The 26449-nt window shown below is 44.6% G+C and overlaps 1 protein-coding gene across 1 annotated transcript in view; it reads right to left on the minus strand.

Moving 5' to 3' along the window:
* Nucleotides 1-26449, minus strand: part of TMEM132C (transmembrane protein 132C) — a 447599-nt gene that overhangs the window by 135377 nt on the left and 285773 nt on the right. The window lies entirely within an intron of this gene.

Genomic DNA, 26449 nt, shown 5'->3' on the forward strand with positions numbered 1-26449 from the left:
CTCTCCTCCCTGACCTTGACCCCAGGGCTCCATCATGCATCCTTCTCCAGCCACACTGCTGGGCCCTGGACACACCTAGCATGCTCCAAAATCCAGCTAGCTGTCCCTCTACTGGGAACAGCTTTCCCCCGCAGAACCAAGAGGCTTCCTCTTGGACTTCATTCTGGTGTCAGACATCACTTCCTCCAAGATGGGACTTGGCTGATGACTCAGACTCACCCAGCACACCCTCCTATACCTCAGCATCACTCAGCAGGCTTGTCTTCATCCAATATATTATATACTCATTTGTCCCCTCCCTCTTTCTCTTTCCTCTCTCCCCTCTGGATCAGAAGTCACATGACAGGAGCATCTTAATCTAACCAGTGCACTCAAATCACCCAGGAACAATGGGTGCCTGGTACAGAGAAACAGCTCAACGCATTCATTAAATGAATGAATGAAACTGGCCATTGAACTGTATTGCACAAAATAACCCACCATAGCCCTTTTTTTTCTGGTGTTACCTTAACTATGCATTTCTCCTGACCAACTGTTTCCATCTACCTTAGAGACAGGCACCTTGAACCTTTCACCTGGTAGCACTGATGACTGAGCGCTGCTGGAAGGCTGGAAGGCTAAAAGTCTAAAGGTCCCTGGTCGACCCCAGCAAGGGGACAGGGTTTCATGGCATCCGCTTTATGTGTCCACTTTGCTCTTGCCTTGACCTCACATTCTTGCCCCCATCTTCTCCTTGTCGGGTTATCATGAGAGGTTAAGAGCCTTGACTCTGTGCTAGACTTGCCCTGGCTGGAAATCCTGGCTTGCCAGCTGTGTAAACCTGGAGAGTTTCTTAATCTCTCTGCACTTCAGTGTCCTCATCCATAAACCACAGGTAATCAGGGATGTTGAGATTAAAGGACTATATGTAAGGTGTGTGCGCATCTGTGCTAAGTCACTTCAGTCGTGTCTGACTCTTTGTGACACCATGGACTGTAGCCCAACAGGCTCCTCTGTCCAGGAGATTGCCATGCCCTCCTTGGGGGGAATCTTCCTACCCAGGGATGGAACCTGTGTCTCGTGCACTGCAGGCGGATTTTTCACCACTGAGCTACTTACACTGGGGAAGCTGGTGTAAAGTACTTAGAATAATTACGGGTGCAGAGCAGACATATTTGCTATTGTTATTTCCTGGAAATTTCTTTTGGCTTCCCATATTGGATGGAATTTTGTAAATTACCTAAAATTCTTTGTAAAGCAGGGTGTCGGCATCAATAATAAACCTGTTGGAAGGAAGCCAGAGAGGTCATCTCCTTGGCGCCACCTATGGTTCATTTTCATTTTTTCAGCTGCATACATTTCAGCCCCTTCCTTCTCACTGAAACCCTCTGCTTCTTATGAACCATGAAACTGAAGGTCTTCATCCCTCAGGGGCTGTACGAAATACATTTGGTCTCTTACTGAGAGGGAACTGCTTTTCTCTATGACTGCGAGATGACATTATTAAGTGATGTTTGGGGAAGGAAATGAAGCACCGATGATGTTTAGTAAATACATCCCCAACATCATTTGCTCTCGAAATCAGACTCTTCTGAACACTCAGGGACAGTGGCAGTAGCAGACATGATGTCTTTGAATGTGGTCCTCAAGAAGGGCTGTGTAATGGATGCTGGTTCTTCCTTCCTCTAACTTAGGATTCTTCCCATCCCTGTTTCTTGGTCCATGTGGTCCAGATGGGGTCCAGGGCTGCAGCCCACGACCCTAGGCTTAGAAAGTCAGATCTCAGAATCTAAACGGCAGAATGGACCTCAGAACTTGGCCGTGGCCTCAGGAAGGGAGCATCCCTTTGCCCTGTTGACTTGGAACTTGGGAAAGTCGCAAGATTGAGGCTGATATGAGCATGAACCACTAGAGCGACTCCAGTGGAGGGAAACAGAAAAATCAAAGATCTGAATGTGGAAGCCATTTTCCATTGACATAATTTAAAGCCAAACTCCCTTGTGTGGAATTCAAGTTTACTCCTAGCTTTCCAGTTCTTTTTTTCTTCATCCAGTTTGGGTTGGCTTTTCCTTCTCATGAATTGAAAGACCATGTTTGATGAGACACGACGATCCCCTGATCTGTGGGTCTCAGAAGACCAGCCGTGCTTGAGTGGTCCTAGGAAGGTTTGGAAGTGGGTCTGGATGTCTTCTGAGGGTCAGTGATCTGAATTTGCTCTTCAAAATGATCTATCCATCTGGTACTATACCCCCTCCACTCTCCATTTCCAGCTGCTGTCCTGTGATCATGCCAACAGTATAGCTATATGCTTGATGTTTGCCAGGCACTTTTATAATCTCTTTTGTAGAATTCTCAAACAACTGTAGGAGTTAGATGCTGTTACTATCAGACCCATTTTGCAGATGAGGAAACAGATGTAGAGACATTTAGTAAATTGCCAATATTCACTTATTAAACTGAAGTGTAAGAATCGGAACCTGGGCAGTCTTATTTCTGAGCCTGGGCCCTGAATCATCACGCTGTATTACTTTCATGACATCACAAGATAGCTGGAAATATGGCTACATATTCAATCACTGGGTGATTAGACCATAGGGATGAAGCTGGTGGAAAAAGAGCATCCTTATTCTTTTCACGCTCAGAAATCATCTCATCCTGACATACTCTAGACTGGAAAAAGCAAAAGCAAACACAGTCCCAATTATTTCCCTCCATGATATTGTTGCCGTCCATACAGGGCCAGAAAAACATTTCAGAATTTCAGGAAATGGTTGAACTAACCCAACACATGTAAATAAAATGAGTAAAGAAACAATGTCTTCAGGTGCAAGAAGTCAATAATTTTCTTAGGCAAACCTCCCCCAGACAACACAGGTTGTCAGAAATATGTACACAGAAGGTCAATCAGTTTTCCTCTGTATTTTCTCTGTTCTTGCTCATCATTTTCAGCCTTCTTACACTGAGAACCTAGGATGTGGGGAATCTAAACTATCAGACATGGCTAATGATTGCTTTAAAGTTTATCTATTCAGGTTACAGTCTATCCCTGTCCTTCATCCAAGTCTTAGAGGTTAGTAAAATTACAGCCAAAGATACTTGCTCTGGGCTTTGTGAACAGGAAGCTTCCAATAGGTGGTGAGCTTCTTGGAAAGAACATAGAATACAAAGAAATAAAAAAAAGCACGGTGCGTGTGTGTGTGTGTGTGCTAAATTGTTTCAGTTGTGCGTGACTCTTTGTGACTCTATGGACTGTAGCCCGCCAGGCTCCTCTGTCCATGGGATACTCCAGGCAAGAATACTGGAGTGGGTTGCCACTTCCTTCTCCAGGGGATCTTCCCCACCCAGGGATCAAACCCATGTCTCTTATGTCTCCTGCATTGGCAGTTAGGCTGTTTACCACTAGTGACAAGGTAAAATCTAATTTGCTCCTCTTAGCCTGCTAGGTGTCTGTTTTTGTTTTTGTTTTTAATTTTTATTGGAGCAGAGTTGATTTACAATGCTGTGTTAGTTTCAGGTATAAGCAAAGCGAATCAGTTATACATAAATGTGAGTCTACTCTTTTTTAGATTCTTTCCCCACATAGGCCATTATAGGCTATTAGGTAGAGTTCCCTGTGCTGTACAGTAGGTCCTTATTAGTTATCTATTTTAGATATAAATATAGTGTGTATATGTCAATCTAGGTCTCCCCCAATCTATCCCTCCCCCGCTTACCCTCTGGTAACTGTAGGTTTGTTTTTACATCTGTGACTCTATTTCTGTTTTGTAGATAAGTTCATCTGTACCCTTTTTAAAGATTCCACATATGGGGGTTTCTGAATTAATTACTTCTAATGCCTCTGGGTCTCAGCTTCTTTACCTGTAACATGAAGATAAAACTCCTTCCTTTGTCCAACTCTCAAGGTTTTCCTGTGATGATCAAATTCAATGTATCTATTGAAATGCATTTGCAAATTATAAAGTTCCATAAAGACACAAGGAACTTTTATGTTGTACATTTATGTATCCTTACTCAGTATCATATTTTTATCCCATAAGATTATATAAGCAACCCTAGAGCATCTGTCGGAGAAGGCAATGGCACCCCACTCCAGTACTCTTGCCTGGAAAATCCCATGGACGGAGGAGCCTGGTGGGCTGCAGTCCATGGGGTCGCTAGGAGTCGGACACGACTGAGCAACTTCACTTTCACTTTTCACTTTCATGCATTGGAAAAGGAAATGGCAACCCACTTCAGTGTTCTTGCCTGGAGAATCCCAGGGATGGGGGAGCCTGGTGGGCTGCCGTCTCTGGGGTCGCACAGAGTCGGACACAAATAAAGCGACTTAGCAGCAGCAGCAGAGCATCTGTAAGAATCCTGCATGAGTTACCTGCTACTGTGTGTGTGTGTGTGTGTGTGTGTGTGTGTTTGTGTGCTAAGTTGCTTCATTCATGTCTGACTCTTTGTGACCCAATGGACTATATCCCACCAGGCTCCTCTGTCCATGGAATTTTCCAGGCAAGAATACTGGAGTGGGTTGCCATTTCCTACTCCCATGATCTTCCCAACCCTGGAATCGAACTCATGTCTCTTGCATCTCCTGTAGGACAGGTGGATTCTTTACCACTGAGCAATCTGGGAAGCCCACCATGTCAGAGGCTGCCTACAAAAATCACAAAAACTTGGCTTTCTTAACAATACCAGCTGTCAGGATGGGTCAAACATTTGACACATATCAACTCATTCGCCCTTGAGGCTAACCTCATGAGGTGGGAAATACTGGCTGTATTGTAGAGCTAGGGAACTAAGGCTCAGAGAAGTTATGTGTCTTCCCCAATGCTGCACAGCAAAATCAGGCAGAGCTGATTTCAAACTGCAGATCTTTTCCTCTCAACTGAACTTACATTGTTTTTCTGTAAGACAGCACTTGTAACATCTGTATCTCAGGATTACTGGAAGAATCAGAGGTCACTAGTGACTGAACCAGAATTTCTATGTCGATAAATCATAGGGTAGTCCTCAGTTGTAGGGAGCTTGTGGCACTGTGGGGCAGAATTCTGGCTTTGAAGCTGTTTTGGAATCAAGGCAGTGTCTTTTTTTTAATTGGAGTAAAACTGCTTTACAAAAGTAGCATCTACACATATACCCTACCATGTGTAAAATAGATGGCTGGTGAGAAGTTGCTATATAACACTGGGAGCCCAGCCTGGTGCTCTGTGAGGCAGTGTTTTCGCCTGAATTTTATGTTGGCATGAGGGACTGCTGGAGATATTGCAAGGTTGCCTGAAGCTCCTCTTAAGAAGCTTGCTTCTTAGCAAGGCGGCTAGAAATGAGAATTATTATTAAGGCAATATTAAGTGAGTGGGTTTCTCAGGTGGCTTTGTGGTAAATCTGCCTGCCAGTGCAGAAGCCCCTGGAGACGTGGGTTCAATTCCTAGGTGGTGAAGACCCTCCTGGAGAAGGAAATGGCAGCCCCCTCCAGTATTCTTGCCTAAAGAATCCCATGGACCGAAGAGCCTGGTGGGCTACAGTCCATGGGATTGTAGAGAGTTGGACATGACTGAGTGATTGCACATACATTTAGCGACTATGTAACAAGACAATTTTAAGTGTGTAAATATTAAATTGTCATTCATCCCTGCAACAGTCTTATGATATCCCCATTCTACAGACAAGAAATCGGAGGCCTAAAGAGAAAATTTTCCAAGATGGCCCAGAGGCAGGATTCAGGCACATCACACACATGGCACAGTGCCAGTAATGCAGCAGCTGCTCTGAAAATAGGGGTATCTGATGTTTATAGGATTATTTTCACTATTGGGCTTCTCTGGTGGCTCAGATGGCAAAGAATCTGCCTGCAATGCAGGAAACTTGGGTTCAATTCCTGGGTCAGGAAGATCCCCTGGAGAAGGGAAAAGCAACCCCCTCCAGTATTCTTGCCTGGAGAATTCCATGGACAGAGGAGCCTGGTGGGCTACAGTCCATGGGGTCGCAAAGAGTTGGACACGACTGAGTGACTGACACACACATGCACGTTGATATCATTATAGGGACCAAATAAAAGTTCTTGTTTGAGGCTAAGGCAGCTTGAAACACTCAGCACTGCATATTGCTGACCAGCTCTCCTGTGCCTTCTTGGCTCTTGCTCACATCTTCGAAGACTTTTGAAAACTCTGCCCAGGGCTGCTATCTGCACTTGACCTCTCTTCTTCCTGGCTGGGTGATCTCCCTCCAGCCTGTGCTCCAGGGGATGACAAGACTTTGGCTCTGAGGACTTCCTTGGTGGTCCAGAGGTTAAGAAGTCACCTGGCAATGCAGGGGAGGTGGGTTTGACCCCTGGTCTGGGAAGATTTCACATGCTGCAGGGCAACTAAGCCCATTTACCACAACTACTGAGCCTGTGCTCTGCAACAAGAGAAGCCACCACAGTGAGGAGCCTGAGCACTACAACTAGAGAGAGCCCACGCACAGCATCAAAGACCCAGCACTGCCAAAAGTAAGTAAACAAATAAGAAAACAAGAACACTTCAGACTGGCTCTGATGTCTGATTACGGGACATTCTTCTATGTCAGAGTGACTCTTCCTTCTCCTGCTTCCATCGAGGTTTTCCTTCAACATTCCTGCTCTGCACATTTTCAAGTTCCTACAGCGTTAGAGAACACTATCATCCCCCTCCTTCTGTTATGCTCTTCTAGCATGGCGTATGAGTAATTGGGATAAGAGATGACACTTTCCAGCTTCCCTTGCAGCTAAGTATGACCACGTATGTACATTCTGTTCATGGACTGGGAGTGGAAGTGACATGTGCAACTTCTGGATTCTGCCTTTAAATAGAAGAAGCAGACCCCTTGCCTTCCCTTGGTCTCTCCCCAGAGGCCAGAATTTTCTGTGGTGAAGAGCCATCTTGGATTGTGTCCACCACAGTGACAACTTAGTTGGAGTAACAAGTTGGCAGGAGTCTGGGCCCCTGATGCTTCTGCAGACTGGACCTGCCTCACAAACTCAAACATTTAAACAAAAAAATAAAATCACTTTCTTTCTTTCTAAATCCATGATCTGGGGTGGGGGGAAGCTCTATCAGTTGACCCTTTTATCCAAAGCTACACAAACCTACATGGTAATCTATGTGGTTTCTAGAGAGTAGCTTCCTTTTGTTCACTCCAGTGCAGAAATGAGAGGGTAACATCCTTGGCCAAAGAGCCAACGAAGTATTAAGGTGACTTGCTTTTATCCTTAACTTAAGCCTCAGTGCTTCCTCCCAAGGTGGAAAATTAAAAGCATGATGGATGAGGTGTCTTTGCCATTTAGCTGGCCTAGTTTACACACCGCTGGTGAGAAAAGACTGCACTTGAGACGGAACACGTAAGGAATAATAAGGACCACTTATGAAGAATTAATGTGATGTGGAAAATGGAAAGAAAAAAGTTATTAGGTTACCCAGGAGAGGCATGGAGAGCAGCCTACAGAACAAGCTGTCACTATGTCTTGGAGGAGAGAAGGTAGGGAGAAGTCTAGAGGACTAATTTAAGGTTATTAGAATAATCTCTCTTTGCTAAGTGACTGCCTCTTTGCCGGACTCTTTTTCCTCCTGAACAAAAATATCAAGTGTATTGACCAACTCAGGGATTTTGGCTGTTTTTCAGAATGCTCTGTGCCAGTCGACATGGAAGGTGGCAGAGGAGACAGTGGGTTGAGGTCTCTGGTCTTTCAGAGACGTGTGGAAGAGGACAGTGGTGAGGAGGCAGAACAGATACCTTATCCTTATTTTGGTCGAGTATTCCAGTCTAACTGAATGGTTTTAAAATACACACACATACACATTTATTTATTTGGCTGACCCAGGTCTTAACTGCAGCCCTCAGGATCTTCAGTCTTTGTTGTGGCAAGCAGGATGTTCAGTCGCTGCATGTGGGATCTAGTTCTCTCTTCTCTGCCACCTTCAGTGGGGACTGAAATCTAGTTCCCTAATTAGGGATTGAACCAGGGCCCCCTGCATTGGAAGTGCAGAGTCTTAGCCATTGGGCTGCCAGGGAAGTTCCTAACTGGACGCTTATATTTTCTTGGACCCCTCTCTCCCAATGTGTTTCTTATACATTTACCAGTAATATTGTTTACATAAATGTGATCATGCCATCATCCTGCTTCAAATATTTTAAAGACTTCTCATCGCTCCTCAGGTAATAACTGAAATACTTCTCGATGGTTTGACATCCGCGGCCCTCTCTTCTCGTCATCTTCCCCTTGGCTAGGCTATTGTGCCATCTTGGATCATGTGGGCTAGGGCAGCCCGCTTGTGGTAGCTGAGCAACTAGGAAGGGACCTGGGTTTCTGATGGCAGTGCAGAGCAGAGGCACAAAACCATTGCAGACCCCTCTGTAACAGGAGGATAATGTTTTCTTTCATCTATAATTCACACCATCTTCACCAAGGGCCCTTTTGCAAGCAATTGACCCATATGCTAAGTAACACACTGTCTTTTTGTGAATTCTTAAATGCTACATACCTTTTCTTCAGAGCATTTCCCAGTGTTGCTAGAGATTATGTCTTGGTGTGCTTATGTAAACATTTTCCATCTTTTCAAATGCACAGCGAGGTGCCTGAGGTCAGAGTCCATAACTGCTCTATGGCCCCTCATATATATTCCCAGTGCCTGGCAGGACAATTATTTAAGTCTTGAATACAAAGACAAACACAAAAGCTCAGGTCTTCACTCTGAGACCCTCCAATCAGGCTGATGTGTGTGTTAAAGGTTCCCTCCTGTGAGGGTTTAACAGGTAATCAGAATGCAAGATTGGAAGCCTCCTTAGTCCCCAAGCACTGTGGGGCACAGCCCAAATAGTCGTGCTTCCTGTATGTCTCTGAGTCTTGCATGGCAGCCTAGCATGAGATATCAAGATCTCTTTGGGTTTTTCTATAACATCTTACGGAAAAACCCAAATGAACTTTTTGGCCAATCCAATATTTCCTTTATGACTAGCACATTTCAGGCTTGGACGAAGCTGTTAAGCTCTCACCAATGAGAATGACATTTTAGGGAAACGTCTGTAAGTCTAGGAATTCTTACTGCAATGCTGGCATATATTACGCAAATTGTTTCATAAATCCCTTAGTGGGTGAACAGGATGTCACTACCTCTTTCACAGCTGCAAAGAAGATGAGAACTAGAAAAGTGTATTCAGGGTGGGGAGGAAGCCTGGAGCACAGTGGGCTGGGATTCCCCTTGTATGTCTCTTGCAAAACCTTGGGGCTCCCATCAGCAGCTCCCAGGACATGGTTCTTCCAGCTCATACAGACTCTCTCAGCTTATTCCTTCATCTGTACAATGGGTCAACATGCTCTAATGCAATACAGCATAATTAGCATCCTTCATTTATTAAGTCATTCAGCAAATACCTCATACTCTGAGCACAAAGGCCCTCTGACCCCTATTTTTCATCTGTAAACTACAGGCAAGATCATTTGATATTTGTTGCAAAGATCATTCATGTGCTTATTCACTGAGTGATGATTTCAGTCCCTGCTCTGTGTTAAGAGCTGATCTAAGTGCTAAGAATGGATACGTCTCTTCTTTCCTTCATAGAGTCTACTTTCTTGAGGGGAGAGATGATCATAAACAAACAGGTAATTTCATACTGGTGAGTTCTAGAAAGAAGAGAAAACCAGCAATGCATGTGAGTGGTCATAGATGTTCTCTCTGAGAATAAGACACTTGAGCCAAGACCTAAAACGCTGAATGATCTCGTCTTGCAGAGTCCAGTAAGAGGGAATAGCAGATGCAAAGGCCCTGTGGCAGGAACAAGCTTGACTCATGAGTGACAGGTCCCATAGGAGCCAGGGTGGAAGAAGACTGTGACTAATGAGAAAAACATAAAAGGAAAAGATAGAGAGGTGGGCAGGGGCCAGAGCATGTCCAGAGCCTTGGAGCTCATGGTGAAGAACTGAATGTGATGTGAGAGCTGGATGTGATTCTCCAGGTGAAGATGAGAAGCTCTGGAAGGTGAAATAATAAGAGGTTGCATGGTTCAATTTATGTTTTAAACGGAACACTTTGGCCATTGGAGAAGAACGAGTGGGGGCTGGGACTTGGGAGAAAATACAGAACTCAGGTTAGGTGAGAATTTAGAAGGGACCTAATATAGGGACCTCCCTGAAGGCGGGGGACAGTGATTAATGATCTGCCTTCTAATGCAGGAGACATGGGTTTGATATCTGGTCTGGGAAGTAAGATCCCACATGCTGTGGGGCAGCTAAGTCTGTGTGTTTGAACTTGGGCACTCTGCAACTAGAGAGAAGCCCACACATCACAATGAAGAGCCTGTGGGCTGCAACAAAGACCCAGCACAGCCAAAGTGAAAAAAAGAGCATGGAATTCTCCAGGCAAGAATATTGGAGTGAGTAGCCATTCCCTTCTCCAGGGGCTCTTCCCAACCCAGGGATCAAACCCAGATCTCCCACACTGCAGGCACATCCTTTACTACCTGAGCCATCAGGGAAACCCCTGTACACCACACATGTTCATAAATTATGAATGTAGCTATCAAGATGGAAGACCCACTGCACACCCAGGGGAACTCCAGAGACATGGCAGGTCCACAAATGCCACTCCAGAACTTCCCAGGAGTCACCAGGGTAAACTGACACCCTAAAAATCCATACCACAATTTACAGATAGAGTTTTACTCTCAGGCTACTTGCTAGCCCAATCATTCATGTAGGAAAAAAATGCAAGCATCAAGAGATCAAAGAGCTTGTTAGCAACATGTGGGTGTAGGTGGATGGTGGTGTAAATCAATAGAGTTTCTATGTAACATGTCAATACTCATCACCTTTGCAAATGCCTTTACCATTTTCCTAGCTAGCTCACTTCTACAATTCACTTCACAGATACAATCACAGATGTTCAAGATGGTGTTTGGACAAAGTGATTCAAAGTCACATTTACAGGGAAAAGGTGGTAGAACCTCAAGGACAGCTAATAATAGGGTGTTGGTTCAGATAAATGATGCCATATGCCATAATATGAGATGCTTTTTAAAAAAGGAACATAATGATGCTTTTGAACTGTGGTGCTGGATAAGACTCTTGAGAGTCCCTTCGATTGCAAGATCAAACCAGTCAATCCTCAAGGAAATCAGTCCTGAATATTCATTGGAAGGACTGATGCTGAAGCTGAAGCTCCAATACCCTGGACACCTGATGTGAAGAGCCGACTCATTGGAAAAGACCCTGATGCTGGGAAAGACCGAAGGCAGGAGGAAAAGGCAATGACAGAGGATAAAATAGTTAGATAGCATCACTGATTCAACAGACATGAATTTGAACAAACTCTGGGAGATAGTGAAGGACAGGGAAGCCTGGTGTGCTGCAGTCCATGGGGTCACAAAGAGCTAGACATGACTTTGCGATTGAACAACAAAGATATTTTTAAAATATTTACTTATTTGATTGTGATGGGTCTTAGTTGCAGCACATGGGATATTTGATCTTAGTTGTGGCATGCAGGATTTTTTGGTTATGGCAGGCAAACTCTTAGTTATAGCACATGGGATCTAGTTTCCTGATTAGGGATCAAACCCGGGCCCCCTGCATTGGGAGTGGTGAGTCTTAGCCATTGGACCACCAGGGAAGTCCCTGTGATACTTTTTTGAAAAGTATAAAGAACTTTATTCTTTTATATATAAAAGTATATACAAAATATCTTTATATATTTTATATATATAAAGAATATCTTATATATATATAAGAATAAAGAATTTTCTGCACTAATATGGAAAAATTACAAGGTATATTATTATTAATAGGTGAAAAAGGAAGCAACATTGTTTAAAATTGAAATGTGGGGGTTATATATATATATATATATATATGTGTGTGTGCGTGTTCTCATATGTATAAAATATCTCTGAAAAAGGATGTGATAAAGTGTGAACTCGGATGACCCCTGGGGAAGGGAGCTGGGTAAGGGGAGGGCAGATGTAGATTTCGGCATGTTGATCTGTCTACATTTTGAGTTTGGAAATGTGTGGATGTATTACCTGCCCTCCTCTTCCCAAAATAAATGAAGAGTATATGTAATAAAAGCAGAAGGGGAAAATGTGCCTTAGTAAGTGAAAAATTACAATAAGCCTTAGACCTTAGCTTATAAATAGTCCAAGCAAGGAACCCACAGGTGCCCAGCGGCGACTGCAGTTTCTCTGATGTACATCTCTCCGCCCCTCTAAGCTCAGGTTGCCCTGAGGGTGGGAGCAGAGTCCACAGTCAACCAGCCACTGAAACAGCATCCATTGTGAGCCAAGAGGACCAGCATGGGGAGGAGGAGGAGGGTGGGCAGAATGGAGCTTCCAGGGGGATGCCGGGACAGTGGGTTAGCCAGCAGGACACTGTGGTTCAGCGGCTGACATCTGCTACACTTGGGAAAGAACACTGTGCCTCGGTCACACTTAAGAGTACAAGCAAGTCTGGACTGCTGTGTAAAGAAGTCAGGAAGAACTGAAGGAAGATTTGCTCCATGGAAAATACAAGAACGAACACTCTACATGGGTTCTTCACATAAGCCGACTCCTTTAATCCTCACAAGCACTCCATGAGGAAGGTACTACAGTTATTTATCACCTCACTTATCAGATAAGGGGCTTCCCTGCTGGCTCAGAGGTTAAAGCATCTGCCTGCAATGTGGGAGACCTGGGTTCGATCCCTGGGTTGGGAAGATCCCCTGGAGAAGGAAATGGCAACCCACTGCAGTATTCTTGCCTGGAGAATCCCATGGACGGAGAAGCCTGGTGGGCTACAGTCCACGGGGTCGCAAAGAGTCAGACATGACTGAGCGACTTTACTTCACTTTATCAGATAAGAAGCAAGGAGATGGACTCACATGCACAAAAACACACAGCGTCCAAGTAGAAAAGTTGAGTCTTCAACCCGAGTTGCCTGGCTGACTCTAGAGGGCATGTTAGTATTCACAGTACCATATTGCTTCATGGGATATTTGCAAATGGAGGCACCATGTGAGCAAACCTTTTACTTCTGGTGCAGAACAAAATAGCATTAAAAACACATACTGTATATTAAGGCACATGTATGTAGAATCTAGAAAAATGGTACAGACGAACCTATCTGCAAAGCAGAAACAGAGATACAGATATAGAGAACAAAGACATGGGCACTAAGGAGGGTAAGGGTGAGGGATGAACTGGGAGGCTGGAATTGACATATATACACTGCTCTGTATAATACAGATAACTAATGAGAGCCTACTGTATAGCACAGGGAACTCTTCTCAATCTTCTGTCATGACCTAGATGGGAAGGAAATCCCAAAAGGAGGGGATGTAGCTGAGCCACTTTGCTGAGTGGCTCATATAGCTGAGCCACTTCGCTTGATAGCAGGAATTAACACAACATTGTAAAGCAGCTATATTCCAATAAAAATGTTAAAAATTTCTTTTCTATAAAGGGAAACAGTTTCATTTCCACTGCAGTTTGCCACTTTCTGGTAAAGACCAGTCAGATATGAGAAGGACCCTCAATCTGAACAAGGGTCCCCAGATTAAAAGGATTTAGACAACATGGATAAAACCAGGGTCTCACGGCAGCTTGGTGGTGGCCAGGAGGATTCTGAACATGTCCTATGTAATAATACATGGAGCCTTGAGGCATGACAGTTCTGTCCCCACAAGGTAGGGGGGGGGGGAACCTGTCTAGTACATAGTTTGCTGAGGACCACTAATGTAGGAACAACTTCATCCACACCTCTGGGTCAGATGGGGTTTTGGGGGCACGGGAATGGGTTCTGAAATGCACCTGCTCTAGTCAGAGGCCACAGCGTCAGCTCCACATCCTCCCGCTACAGTTAATTACTGGTCTGGCAAGAGCTTGAGGGACTCATTAATGCACGACAATAAGTCATTTCAGGACAGATGCTGAGAGATGTATTTATACATTTTCCGTTTGAGCTGGGGACCACACGTCAGGCTGCGATGAAAAGAAGAAAACAGAAAAACTCCTCTTTCTGGCCATGAAAGGCTTTCAATGAGGCTGGGGTGCATTAAGCCAAGCAATAAGCTTCTAAAGGTGATGTAGGGCTGGGAAGGGCCCTTCGGTGCAAGTCTTTCAGCATCTCTTCATATAGGGTTCTCTTCCTCGTGGCAGGAGGGTGTGTGTGTGTGTGTGTGTGTGTGTGTGTGTGTGTGTGTGTGTGTGTGTGTAGGGGGATTAGGATCAGACTGAACAGGGTTAAAATGGCCCTGAATAGCTGTGTGAGGTTGGCGAGGAGCTCAACCCCTCTGTGTCCCAGTTACTTGCTGTGATGTCATAAATCACCCTCCAAAAGTAGTGGCACAAAACGGTCTTTTCATTGTAAACCAAGAATTCTGAAAGGGGGACTTCCCTGGTGGTCCAGTGGCTAAGACACTGTGCTCCCAATGCAGGGGGGACCAGGTTCGATCCCTGGTCAGGCAACTAGATCAAATATGCTGCAACTAAGAATTCCCGTGCCACCACTAAAGATCCTACATGCCCCCCAAAAGCACAGATCTCACGTGCTGCAATAAGACCAGATGCAGCCAAATAAACATTAAAAAAAAAAATTCTGGAAGGGCTTGGCTGGGCGGTGGCTGGACACCGTTCTCTCCCTTGATGAGGGTGCCTTGCTGTGGTTTTTTCACAGGCAGAGTGGAGCTTTCTCATAGTCCGGTGGCCTCCAGGCACGCGGATGCTCATGTGTTGTCTTCTGGCTCTTCAGTGACCTGGCTCTCTCAAAATCACGTGGCATCACTTCTGCTGTACACTGGAGGCCGGGCAGTCACTAAGGTCTCCCCAGGTTTGAGGAGGGGAGACAAGGAATTCTCCTCTTCATGGGAAATAAGGTCAAGAAGAGTAGGCAGGATGGGGATCAGAGAACAGACCTGTTGAGAACATCCTTGGAAAACATAACCTCTTGTACACGAGACCATCATCTGAAAGCTGGTTGTGTGACTATGACTGTAAGGTTTGGGGCAATGGGGGCTGTGTGTCCAAAGCGTCCACCGTGGTGCAGACTCCCAGGTGCCTTGCCCTAAGCATTGGTTTTGACTCCCAGCATCTACCCCTTCTCTGTGGAAGCAGTGCCCTTGGAGAATTTGATGACCTTCACTGTCTGCAGCCTTGATGGGATGATAAACCATGGATGCTCTACTCTCTTTTTCAATTTAATTTAAAGTATAGTTGATCTACAGTGTTTCAGGTATACAGTAAAGTGATATTGCTGTGCATTTGAAACTTACATGCTTGTGCTGAATCACTCAGTTGTACCTGACTCTTTGCGATCCCATGGACTGTCGCCCGCCAGGCTCCTCTGTCCATGGGATCTTTCCAGTGAGAATACTGGAGTAGTTGCCGTTTCCTTCTCCAGGGCATCTTCCCAACCCAGGGATTGAGCCTGCATCTCCTGTTCCTCCTCCACTGCAGGCAGATTCTTTACCTACTGAGCCACTGGGGAAGCTCAAAACTTACATTTGTACATATATATACATATATATATCTACCTATACTATATAATGTATATAATATATATGTTAAATATACATCCTGGAGGAGGGCATGGCAACCCACTCCTGTATTCTTGCCTGTGGAACCCCAATGGCCAGAGGAGCCTGGCGGGCTATAGTCCATGGGATCGCAAAGAGTCAGACGTGACGGAGCGACATAGCACAACACATTATATTATATATTAATCATATATATTAATATATATAGTATATGTTGTACACCCGAAACAGATATACAACATATCATTTTGTTGTATAACTGAAACACTGCAAATAAACTATTCTTCAGTTTAAAGGATTTGTTTCCCTTTTAAATTACAAGCTATTGAGTGCCATTCCCTGTGCTGCACAGAAGGTCCTTGTTGTTTATCTATTTTATATATAGTAGTGTGTATACTGGAGAAGGCGATGGCACCCCACTCCAGTACTCTTGCCTAGAAAATCCATGGACAGAGGAGCCTGGCAGGCTGCAGTCCATGGGGTCACTAAGAGTGGGATATGACTAAGCGACTTCACTTTCACTTTTCACTTTCATGCATTGGAGAAGGAAATGGCAACCCACTCCAGTGTTCTTGCCTGGAAAATCCCAGGGACGGGGGAGCCTGGTGGGCTGCCGTCTATGGGGTCGCACAGAGTCGGACACGACTGAAGCGACTTAGCAGCAGCAGCAGCAGCAGCAGCAGCAGCAGCAGTGTGTATATGGTCATGAAGCAACAGTTAGAACTGGACATGGAACAACAGACTGGTTCCAAATAGGAAAAGGAGTATGTCAAGGTTGTATATTGTCACCCTGCTTATTTAACTTATATGCAAAGTACATCATGAGAAATGCTGGGCTGGAAGAAGCATAAGCTGGAATCAAGATTGCCGGGAGAAATATCAATAAACTCAGATATGCAGATGACACCACTCTTATGGCAGAAAGTGAAGAGGAACTCAAAAGCCTCTTGATGAAAGTGAAAGAGGAGAGTGAAAAAGTTGGCTTAAAGCTCAACATTCAGAAAACTAAGATCATGACATCCAGTCCCATCACTTCATGGCAAATAGATGGGGAAACAGTGGAAACAGTGGCAGACTTTATTTTTGGGGGCTCCAAAATCACTGCAGATGGTGATTGCAGCCGTGAAATTAAAAGGTTATGACCAACCTAGATAGCATATTCAAAGGCAGAGACATTACTTGGCAACTAAGGTCCGTCTAGTCAAGGCTATGGTTTTTCCAGTGGTCATGCATGGATGTGAGAGTTGGACTGTGAAGAAAACTGAAGAATTGATGCTTCTGAACTGTGGTGTTGGAGAAGACTCTTGAGAGTCCCTTGGACTGTGGGGAGATCCAACCAGTCCATTCTAAAGGAGATCAGTCCTGGGTGTTCTTTGGGAGGAATGATGCTGAAGCTGAAACTCCAGTACTTTGGCCACCTCATGCGAAGAGTTGACTCATTGGAAAAGACTTTGATGCTGGGAGGGATTGGGGGCAGGAGGAGAAGGGGACAACAGAGGATGAGATGGCTGGATGGCATCACCGACTCGATGGACATGAGTTTGAGTGAACTCCAGGAGTTGGTGATGGACAGGGAGGCCTGGCGTGCTGCAATTCATGGGGTCACAAAGAGTCGGACATGACTGAGTGACTGAACTGAACTGAACTGAGTGTGTATATGTTCAACCCAAACTCCTAATTTATCCTTCTCTCCCCCTTTTCCCCTTTGGTAACCATAAGTTTGTTTTCTCTGTCCATGAGTCTGTTTCCTGTTTTTTAAATAAGTTCATTTCTGTCATATTCTAGATTCCACATATAAGTGATATCACATGGTATTTGTCTTTCTCTGTCTGACTTACTTCACTTAGTATGATCGGATACTCTGATTTTAAACAGCACCAGGCAATAGGAAAACAAATGCTCATTTCAGACATCAGATCAAGGTTCGATGACAGAATCAGCTCTCAGGTCTCCAAGGAAAACCTCTTCTTCTCTCAAGCACTTTCAAGCCTCTTCTTTGCCTATTCCCCCACCCCTGGGGGCTTCCAGCAAATTCCCTTGGGAGAGTTTAGCTTCTATAAATCACAGAAAATACCAATAAGCACAACCATCTTGGGCTTTAACCTTTGTCACAGCTGAAAGTGGGAGGGAAGCAGAGGACACACAATACGTAGAACACACAATATGTACGTCAATAAATTCTCTGCCGCAGAGATTGACAGGAGCCTGCGGTGAGTTTAGGGTGGGCTGAGTCAGGATGCTTTTGACTTCTTCCTTGGGGAGCCTGAAAAGCAGCCTTCATCCCATTGATTGGGTGATTTTCATTCATAGGAGTTTGCCTTGCAGATTTTCTGTGCTGTCTTCAAATAGCTCTTAAAGAAGGAACTCAGTCTGTGCCATTTTTTTCCAGGGAAAAGCAGATGATCTTCGTGGATCATTCCCAGAAGCTCTGCTGAAAGTGTTTACATGCAGCAGCTCTAAGCACGCTCCAGAATTCCCAAAGACAAAGAGCTGTGAATAGAAGAAAGGTCTGCGAGCGAGGCTGCTAAAATGAATACCAATGGGCATCTTATTCACCAGTTTCAATGATCTTTGCTTTTGGAAAAGCCCTTCTCCTTTTATGACCTGCCTGAATGACTTAATCTCTTCCAGAGGCAGAGCATCCCTGAAGTGTGATGACTGAGGGGCTTGGAGGTGGCAGCAGTAGCTGTTGCTCTGGGCAGAAGGAAGAGTGAGATGAGTGTCATTGGGTTTTTCTAGGGAAGTGCATGGACCCAGAAGATATCCCCTGTCTAGCCTGGCTGGGGGACGCTGGCTGGAAAGGAGGGAATACTATGTCCCAGACAGGTTTCCTGGTAGGGCTGATGCTTAATGAAAGCGAATGGTGAGTGAGAAAAAGGTACAGGAGGATGGAGGTGAGTTTATAACAGGTGCTAGAACCAAAGGGGTGTCATGCCACTTGATCTGTTTAGAAGAGCTCCTGTATGTGGTATACAGTAAAGGTGAGATGAGTCTTCGAAAGGTCTGGCCTCACTTATAAGTCCATCCTAAAGAGACACACCATTCACGCCCAGGTGGGCTATTTTGCTGTCGATTTGATGCCTCAAAGATACAGGCTATTAACCCCCTAAAGAAAACAGGCATGATTTTACCCAAAGCGTAATGTACCACGGGCTCAAAATGGCCACTTTTGCACAATTCACTCCCTGATGGACTATTTTCCTGAACAATATTCCTTTTGTTTGATCTGCACAATGATTTTAAAAATCCGAACTTTTAAAAATCAAGAGATTTTCTAGGACAGTCTGGGTTTTCAGCTGTTCTAGAAAACTCCAGAGGTCAGGCAGCACTGGGCCTGTGTTCTCACCTGGGAAGGTTCCAGCATTCCCCCCTCAGTGGATGCAGTCCTTCCTGCCCCCTACCTACCTCTCCCCACGCAAGGCTCCCTGTCTGGCTCCCTTACGTCTGCAGCCCCTGGTTAAATGGTCCAGCTCCCGCGTGGGCACCTCTGCTTGAGGTCTGCCATGTGGGCAACCTTTCAGCTGGCAGCTGATCACCCACATCTGTAACCTAGGTTTGCACGTATCACCTTCAGCATCTCCAGACCCCTTGCAGTCTCCTAGGAAGACAGGGATGGGAAGGTACTATATAGTCATGGAAATGTACACCACCGACTTATTTATATGAAAAAGGTAGGAACAGACCACCAAGAAGCCTTACAATATATGGCTCTCTAAATTAATTCAGGTTCATCTGCTTAATAAGTAGTTAGGAAGATAATCAACAAATTAAGTTTGGGGCAGGCAAAGGGCTTTGGCAATGTTAAGTTACGAAAGAGGCTCTGTCACAGACTGATGGCAACTGTATAAAAGTATTTATATTTATGGGGCTTCCCTGGTGGCTCAGACGATAAAGAATTTGCCAGCAATGCTATAGACTGGGGTTCAATCCCTGGGTTAGGAAGATCCCCTGGAGAAGAGAATGCCAACCCACTCCAGTACTCTAGCCTGGAGAATTCTACAGACAAGAGGAGCCTGGCCGGCTACATACAGTCCATGGGGTCACAAAGAGTCAACGGCTGAGTGACTAAAGCTACTACTTCTATTTACATTTATGGTGATAGTTACATAAGATGTGGAATATGGGCTTATTTTCTTAATTGTTTAAAAAGACTTTTTTGATGTAGGCTGTTTTTAAAGTCTTTATTGAATTTGTTACAATATTGCTTCTGTTTTCTGTTTTGGTCTTTTGGCCATGAGAGACCTTAGTTTCATGACCAGGGGTAAAACTCGCACCCCCTGTATTGGAGGGAAAAGTCTTGACCATTGGAACACAAGGGAAGTCTCCGGAATATGGGTTTAAAATGTGCTTTTCATACATGTTTCTGATTATAAGTGACATAGGGGCACTGAAGAAAATAAAAGATAAAGGAGGGAAAAAAAGAGAACGTCTCCATTTGGGACTGCTGCTGCTGCTAAGTCGCTTCAGTCGTATTCAGCTCTGTGCGACCCCATGGACGGCAGCCCACCAGACTCCCCCATCCCTGGGATTCTCCAAGCAAGAACACTGGAGTGGGTTGCCATTTCCTTTTCCAATGCATGAAAGTGAAAAGTGAAAGTGAAGTCACTCAGTCGTGTCCGACTCTTAGCAACCCCATGGACTGCAGCCCACCAGGCTCCTCTGCCCATGGGATTTTCCAGGCAAGAGTACTGGAGTGGGGTGCCACTGCCTTCTCCGCCATTTGGGACTAGTGTATCTTTAATATCACCTGGGTATTTGCTAATCTCTGGCTTAAAGCTCAATATTCAGAAAACTAAGATCATGGCATCTGGTCCCATCACTTCATGGCAAATAGATGGGGAAACAGTGGAAACAGTGGCAGACTTTATTTTTTGGGGCTCCAAAATCACTGCAGATGGTGACTGCAGCCATGAAATTAAAAGACGCTTACTCCTTGGAAGGAAAGTTATGATCAACCTAGACAGCCTATTCAAAAGCAGGGACGTTACTTTGCCAACAAAGATCCGTCTAGTCAAGGCTATGGTTTTTCCATTGGTCATGTATGGATGTGAGAGTTGGACTGTGAAGAAAGCTGAGCGCCAAAGAATGGATGCTTTTGAACTGTGGTGTTGGAGAGGACTCTTGAGAGTCCCTTGGACTGCAAGGAGACCCAACCAGTCCATCCTAAAGAAGATGAGTCTTGGGTGTTCATTGGAAGGACTGATGCTGAAGTTGAAACTCCAGTACTTTGGCCACCTCATGTGAAGAGTTGACTCACTGGAAAAGACTCTGATGCTGGGAGGGATTGGGGGCAGGAGGAGAAGGGGACGACAGAGGATGAGATGGCTGGATGGCATCACCAACTCTATGGACGTGAGTTTGAGTGAACTCCGGGAGTTGGTGATGGACAGGGAGGCCTGGTGTGCTGCTATTCATGGGGTCACAAAGAGTCAGACACGACTGAGCGACTGAAATGAATTGAACCCCAAGGTCAAGTGACAAGCTTTCTGTTGGTAATACCAGCCAGCTAGACATCAATCCCCTAGAGGAGGATATGGCAAGCCCCTCCAGTAGTCTGGCCTGGAAAATTCCATGGGAAGAGGAGCCTGGAGGACTACAGACCATGGGGTTGCAAAGAGTTGGACACAACTGAGCGACAGAGGACACAAACATAGACATCAATAATATTTGTTCCTGTATATTGAATTTTAATTCACGCAATAAATATGAGATTTTCCTGTGTATTTATAGACAGGAAGATTATTTTAGAAGAAAACATTAAAAAAAATCATTTGCACAAATGTCCAAGTGGATGCTTTCTGCCTCTGAGTGTCTTCATTTCTTTTCTTTATCTGCCCAATGGCGTGAATCTCAGTTCCTGAAACCATGGGAAAGAGTTCCTGAAATAACGTACACAAAGCATTTTGTAAAAAGCCAGGAACTAGGAAATACAGAGTATTATTTTGTATGTTGTCAAGCATTACAAAACATACAGAATATACTGTTATTTAAGTTTCTATTTTTGAGATAATGTGTTTTCTTCCCCAGAGGGATATATTCCCCCTGAATGAATGCTAATGTTTTTTTTTTTTTTAAACTAATATGGAACTTTTTAAATGCATAAGTGAACCCATTTAAATACAGGTGTTCAGGAGATAAGAGCACAGGTGTGTGTGGCCAGGCTGGGGGTCTTGCAGGTGGCACTCAGTGACACTCATGGGAGAGTCAGTCTCACTCAGAGGGATAGAAGATCCCCAATATAGAGTTACCAGTTAACTTAAAAGAATGTCCATTAACCGGCACCTGAAGGGATGCCCAATACTGCTAATGATCAGAGAAATGCAAATCAAAACTATGATGAGGTATCTATCACCTCTCAACAGTCAGAATAGCCATCATCAAAAAATCTGCAAATAATGCTAGAGAGGTTGTGGAGAAAAGGGAAGATTAGTACACTGTTGGTGAAAATGTAAACTGTTGCAGCCACTGTGGAAAACTATAGGGAAGTTTCTCAGGAAACTAAAAATGGAATTACCAAACGATCTGCCAACCCCACTCCTGGGCATACACACAGACAAAACTCGAGAAGATACATGCACTCCTACATTCACGGCAGCATTATTTACAATAGCCAAGATATGGCAACAATTTAAATATCCATCAACAGATGAATGGAAAAGAAGATGAGGTCCATACACACAGTGGAATATTACATGGCCATAAAAAAGAATGAAATAACGCCATTTGCGAGCTTCCCTGGTGTTTCAGATGGTAAAGAATCTGCCTAAAATGCAGGAGACCTGGTGTTCGATCCCTGGGTTGGGAAGATCCCCTGGAGAAGGAAATGGCAACCCACTCTAGTATTTGTAGCAATGTGGATGCCACTGGAGATTATACTAAGGGAAGTCAGGAAAAGAAAAACAAATAACATATGGTATCACTTACATGCGGGCTCTAAAATTTGACACAAATGAACTTATCTATGAAACAGAAACATATTCACAGACATAGAGAACAGACTGATGGTTGCCGAGGGGGAGGGGGTGTAGAGGAGGGAAGGACGGGGAGGCTGGGCTTAGCAGATGCAAACTATGATATAGAGTATGGGTAAACAACAAGGTCTTGCTATATAGCACAGAGAACTATATTCAATGTACTGTGATAACCCATAATGGAAAAGAACATGAAAGAATGTATATATATAAACACATGCATATATGTACAAGTGCATTGCTTTGCTGTAAGCAAAAATCAACTATACTTCAAAAAATTAAATAAGTAAAATTTAGATAAAGAATGCCCATAGTTTGCAGAAAACTCTAATCTTTGGCATTTCTCTTGAGAAAGCTTAGGGAAAAAGCATGATAGTATACATGTTTCAATGCCATTCTCCCAAATCATCCCACCCTCTCCCTCTCCCTCTGAGTCCCAAAGTCCGCTATACACATCTGTGTCTTTTTTGCTGTCTTGTATACAGGGTCATCATTGCCATCTTTCTAAATTCCATATATATGTGTTAGTATACTGTATTGATGTTTTTCTTTCTGGCTTACTTCACTCTGTATAATCGGCTCCAGTTTCATCCATCTCAACAGAACTGATTCAAATGTATTCATCATGTAAGAATCGAATCACCAATCTATGTCTGATGCAGGATACAGCATGCTTGGGGCTGGTGCATGGGGATGACCCAGAGGGATGTTGTGGGGAGGGAAGTGGGAGGGGGGTTCATGTTTGGGATCGCATGTACACCCGTGGTGGATTCATGTCAATGTATGGTGAAACCAAAACAGTATTGTAAAGTAAAATAAAGTAAAAATACAAATTAAAAAAAAAGAAAAAGCATGGATTAGATAAAGGTGCAAACTTGTAGAGCCTGGACTCAACTGTGCCCTCCCTTCATGATAGACTTACTTCCCGGGCTTTATGAAATTCTTGATCCTCTGATGCTCAGATGAGCCCAAGCCCCAGGTTTGGAAAAGCTTCAGAATGTGGAAGGGAGAGAAAAGAGCAAGTAGAAGATTCCTCTCAAGGAATGCACCCTTAGGGACATTCAGTGATTAAGTCTCCACACTTCCACTGCAGGGGCATGGGTTCAATCCCTGGACAGGGAACTAAGATCTTGCATGCCACTGCCCGGCCCTCAAAGAGAAACAACCCCTCCCCCCAAACAAAACAAAACCCACAAAACCGCAACAATAAAACTTACACTCAAGAGAACCACAAAATGTGGTCCCTGTGCTTTTCATCCTCTTTGCCTGCAAAGAGGCATTGGCTTTGTTGATTCACTCAGAGTTATGGAGTCCAGAGAGGATGTTAATTGCTCCATTGGCCTCACAATCCCGATGGATGAGGTACAGTCTAGTAGGCTGTGTGCTGATGTTGTGTGACTGCGGAGATGCTCAGACTGTTACAACATTGATCTTGGAGGAGTGGAACAAAATTCAACACAGTTAAGTGTGTGTTTGGACCATGTGCAAGCTAACGTCCTGGATCTGAGGGCGTATGGACGTGGCTTCAGGAAAGAGTGAACAGGAGTGACTTCAGGAGAAAAGAGCTCCATTGAAACAGCTATTTTAATGGATGGTCTTCCTACCAAGTTCTCCATCCCAACTGTACATGCTGCTGCTGCTGCTAAGTCGCTTTAGTCGTGTCTGACTCTGTGCGACCCCAGAGACACAACCCACCAGGCTCCACAGTCCCTGGGATTCTCCAGGCAAGAACACTGGAGTGGGCTGCCATTTCCTTCTCCAGTGCATGACAGTGAAAAGTGAAAGTGAAGTCGCTCAGTCGTGCCCAACTCTTAGCGACCCCAGGGACTGCAGCCCACCAGGCTCCTCTGTCCATGGGATTTTCCAGGCAAGAGTACTGGAGTGGGTTGCCATTGCCTTCTCCCCAACTGTACATAGAAGAGGTTGTTTCCCCAGGGCAGGAAGACCCCAGCAGGGGTCTTTGCATTTCTGAGAATCACAAGTTGGGTTTGTTAGAAGCAAACCCTAAGATGAGGAGTCACTTGTAAGTAATGGAGAAGGGAAGTTTTTCCAGGAAAAACTGGTAAGGGAGAGGGGAACTTCAATGTAACTGCATTTAGAGACAGGGCTTTAAAAATGTAATTAACTCGTGGTTTTTTGGGGGGCGGGTATAGTTGCTTTGGGCATCCCTGGTGGCTCAGCAGTAAAGAGTCCACCACAACACAGGAGCCACAGGAGCCGTGGGTTCGATCCCTGGGTTGGGAAGATCTCCCGGAGGAGGGCACAGCAACCCACTGAAGTATTCTGGCTTGGGGAGCTCCATGGACAGAGGAGCCTGGCAGCCTACTGTCCATAGGGTCACGAAGAGTCAGACACGGCTGAAGCTATTTAGCATGCATGCACAGAGTTGCTTTACAATGTTGTGTTAGCTTCTGCTGTAAAATGAAGTGAATCAACGATATGTACACATATATCATTCTATGTGGAGAAGGCAATGGCACCCCACTCCAGTACTCTTGCCTGGAAAATCCCATGGACGGAGGAGCCTGGTGGGCTGCAGTCCACGGGGTTGCTAGGAGTCAGACACAACTGAGCGACTTCACTTTCACTTTTCACTGTCATGCATTGGAGAAGGAAATGGCAACCCACTCCCGTGTTCTTCCCTGGAGGATCCCTGGGACGGGGGAGCCTGGTGGGCTGCCGTCTATGGGGTTGCACAGAGTCGGACACGACTGAAACGATTCAGCAGCATCATACAGTGGAATAGTATTCAGCCTTAAAAAGGAAGATAATTTGACCCCTTCTGTAATATGGATGAACCTTAAAGAGATTATGCTAAATGAAATAACCCAGCACACAAGGACAAATATTATGATTCCACCTATATGAAGCATCTAGAATAGTCAAATTCAGAGAGTCAAAGTAGAACAAGGGTTGCCACGGTTGGGGGGAAGAGGCAGTGGGGAATGATTTGTTTAATGGGCACAGAGTTTCAGTTTGGAAAAATGGAAAAGTTCTAGAGCTGGACAGTGGTAACAATTGCACAAAAATGTGATGCACTTAACATCACAGAACTCTACTCTTAAAATGGCTAAAGCAGCAAATTTTATGTTATGTATATTTTGCCACAAAGAAACAAAACGAGGCAGAGGGGAAAAATTCTGGACACTCTTCAGATGTAGAACTCACACTGTATCAAATGTTATTGGGAAATCTGAAATATATCAGCTCCTTGTTTAACAAACCTTGAAAGATACATATAATTAAGGCTACATGGAGTTATAAGGATGGGGTCCCAATCTGACCAGACTAGTGTCCCAACAAGAAGAGAAAGCGACATCTGAGCTCTCTCTCTTTCCAGATGGACACGCAGTGGAAAGACCATGTAAGGACAAGGCAAGAAGGTCAGGAAGAGAGGGCTCGCCAGAAACCAACATTAACAGCACCTTGATCTTGGACTTTTGGTCTCTAGAATGGTGAAAGGATGAGTGTGTGCTGAATAAGCCACCCAGTTTGTGGTGTAACAGTTTGTGCTGTAATACCCAGTTTGTTACAGCAACTCTAGCTGACTAATACAGTCACATAGGTGCAGAGAGGCAGTGTAAAGGTTTCAAGAGGAACCTGAACAGGGCAGTGACCACCACATTGGGTGACTCATTGGCCAAATTTCCTATTATGATAAGCATATGCATAAATTATGCCCCTGTTCTAATCACCAAGGAAATGACTTTAAACAATTCTTATAGTTTTGTACTTATTGTAATGCATATTAGAAACTTAAGTATACAATTTCAAGGTCATTATTACTAAGAATAAAGAGAAACTTTTAAAAACCAGAGCAATAAATAGACGATTTAAAGAAAACTCTTGGGACTTACCTGGTGGTTCAGTGGTTAAGACTCCAAGCTTCCAATGCAGTGGGCCTGGGTTCAATCCCTGGTAAGGGAACTAGATCCTGCATGCTGCAATTAAAGATCCTGTGTGCCACAACTAAGACCCGGCACAGCAAAATGAATA

This window comes from Ovis aries, chromosome 17, assembly GCF_016772045.2.
Source record: "Ovis aries strain OAR_USU_Benz2616 breed Rambouillet chromosome 17, ARS-UI_Ramb_v3.0, whole genome shotgun sequence".
NCBI lineage: Eukaryota > Metazoa > Chordata > Mammalia > Artiodactyla > Bovidae > Ovis > Ovis aries.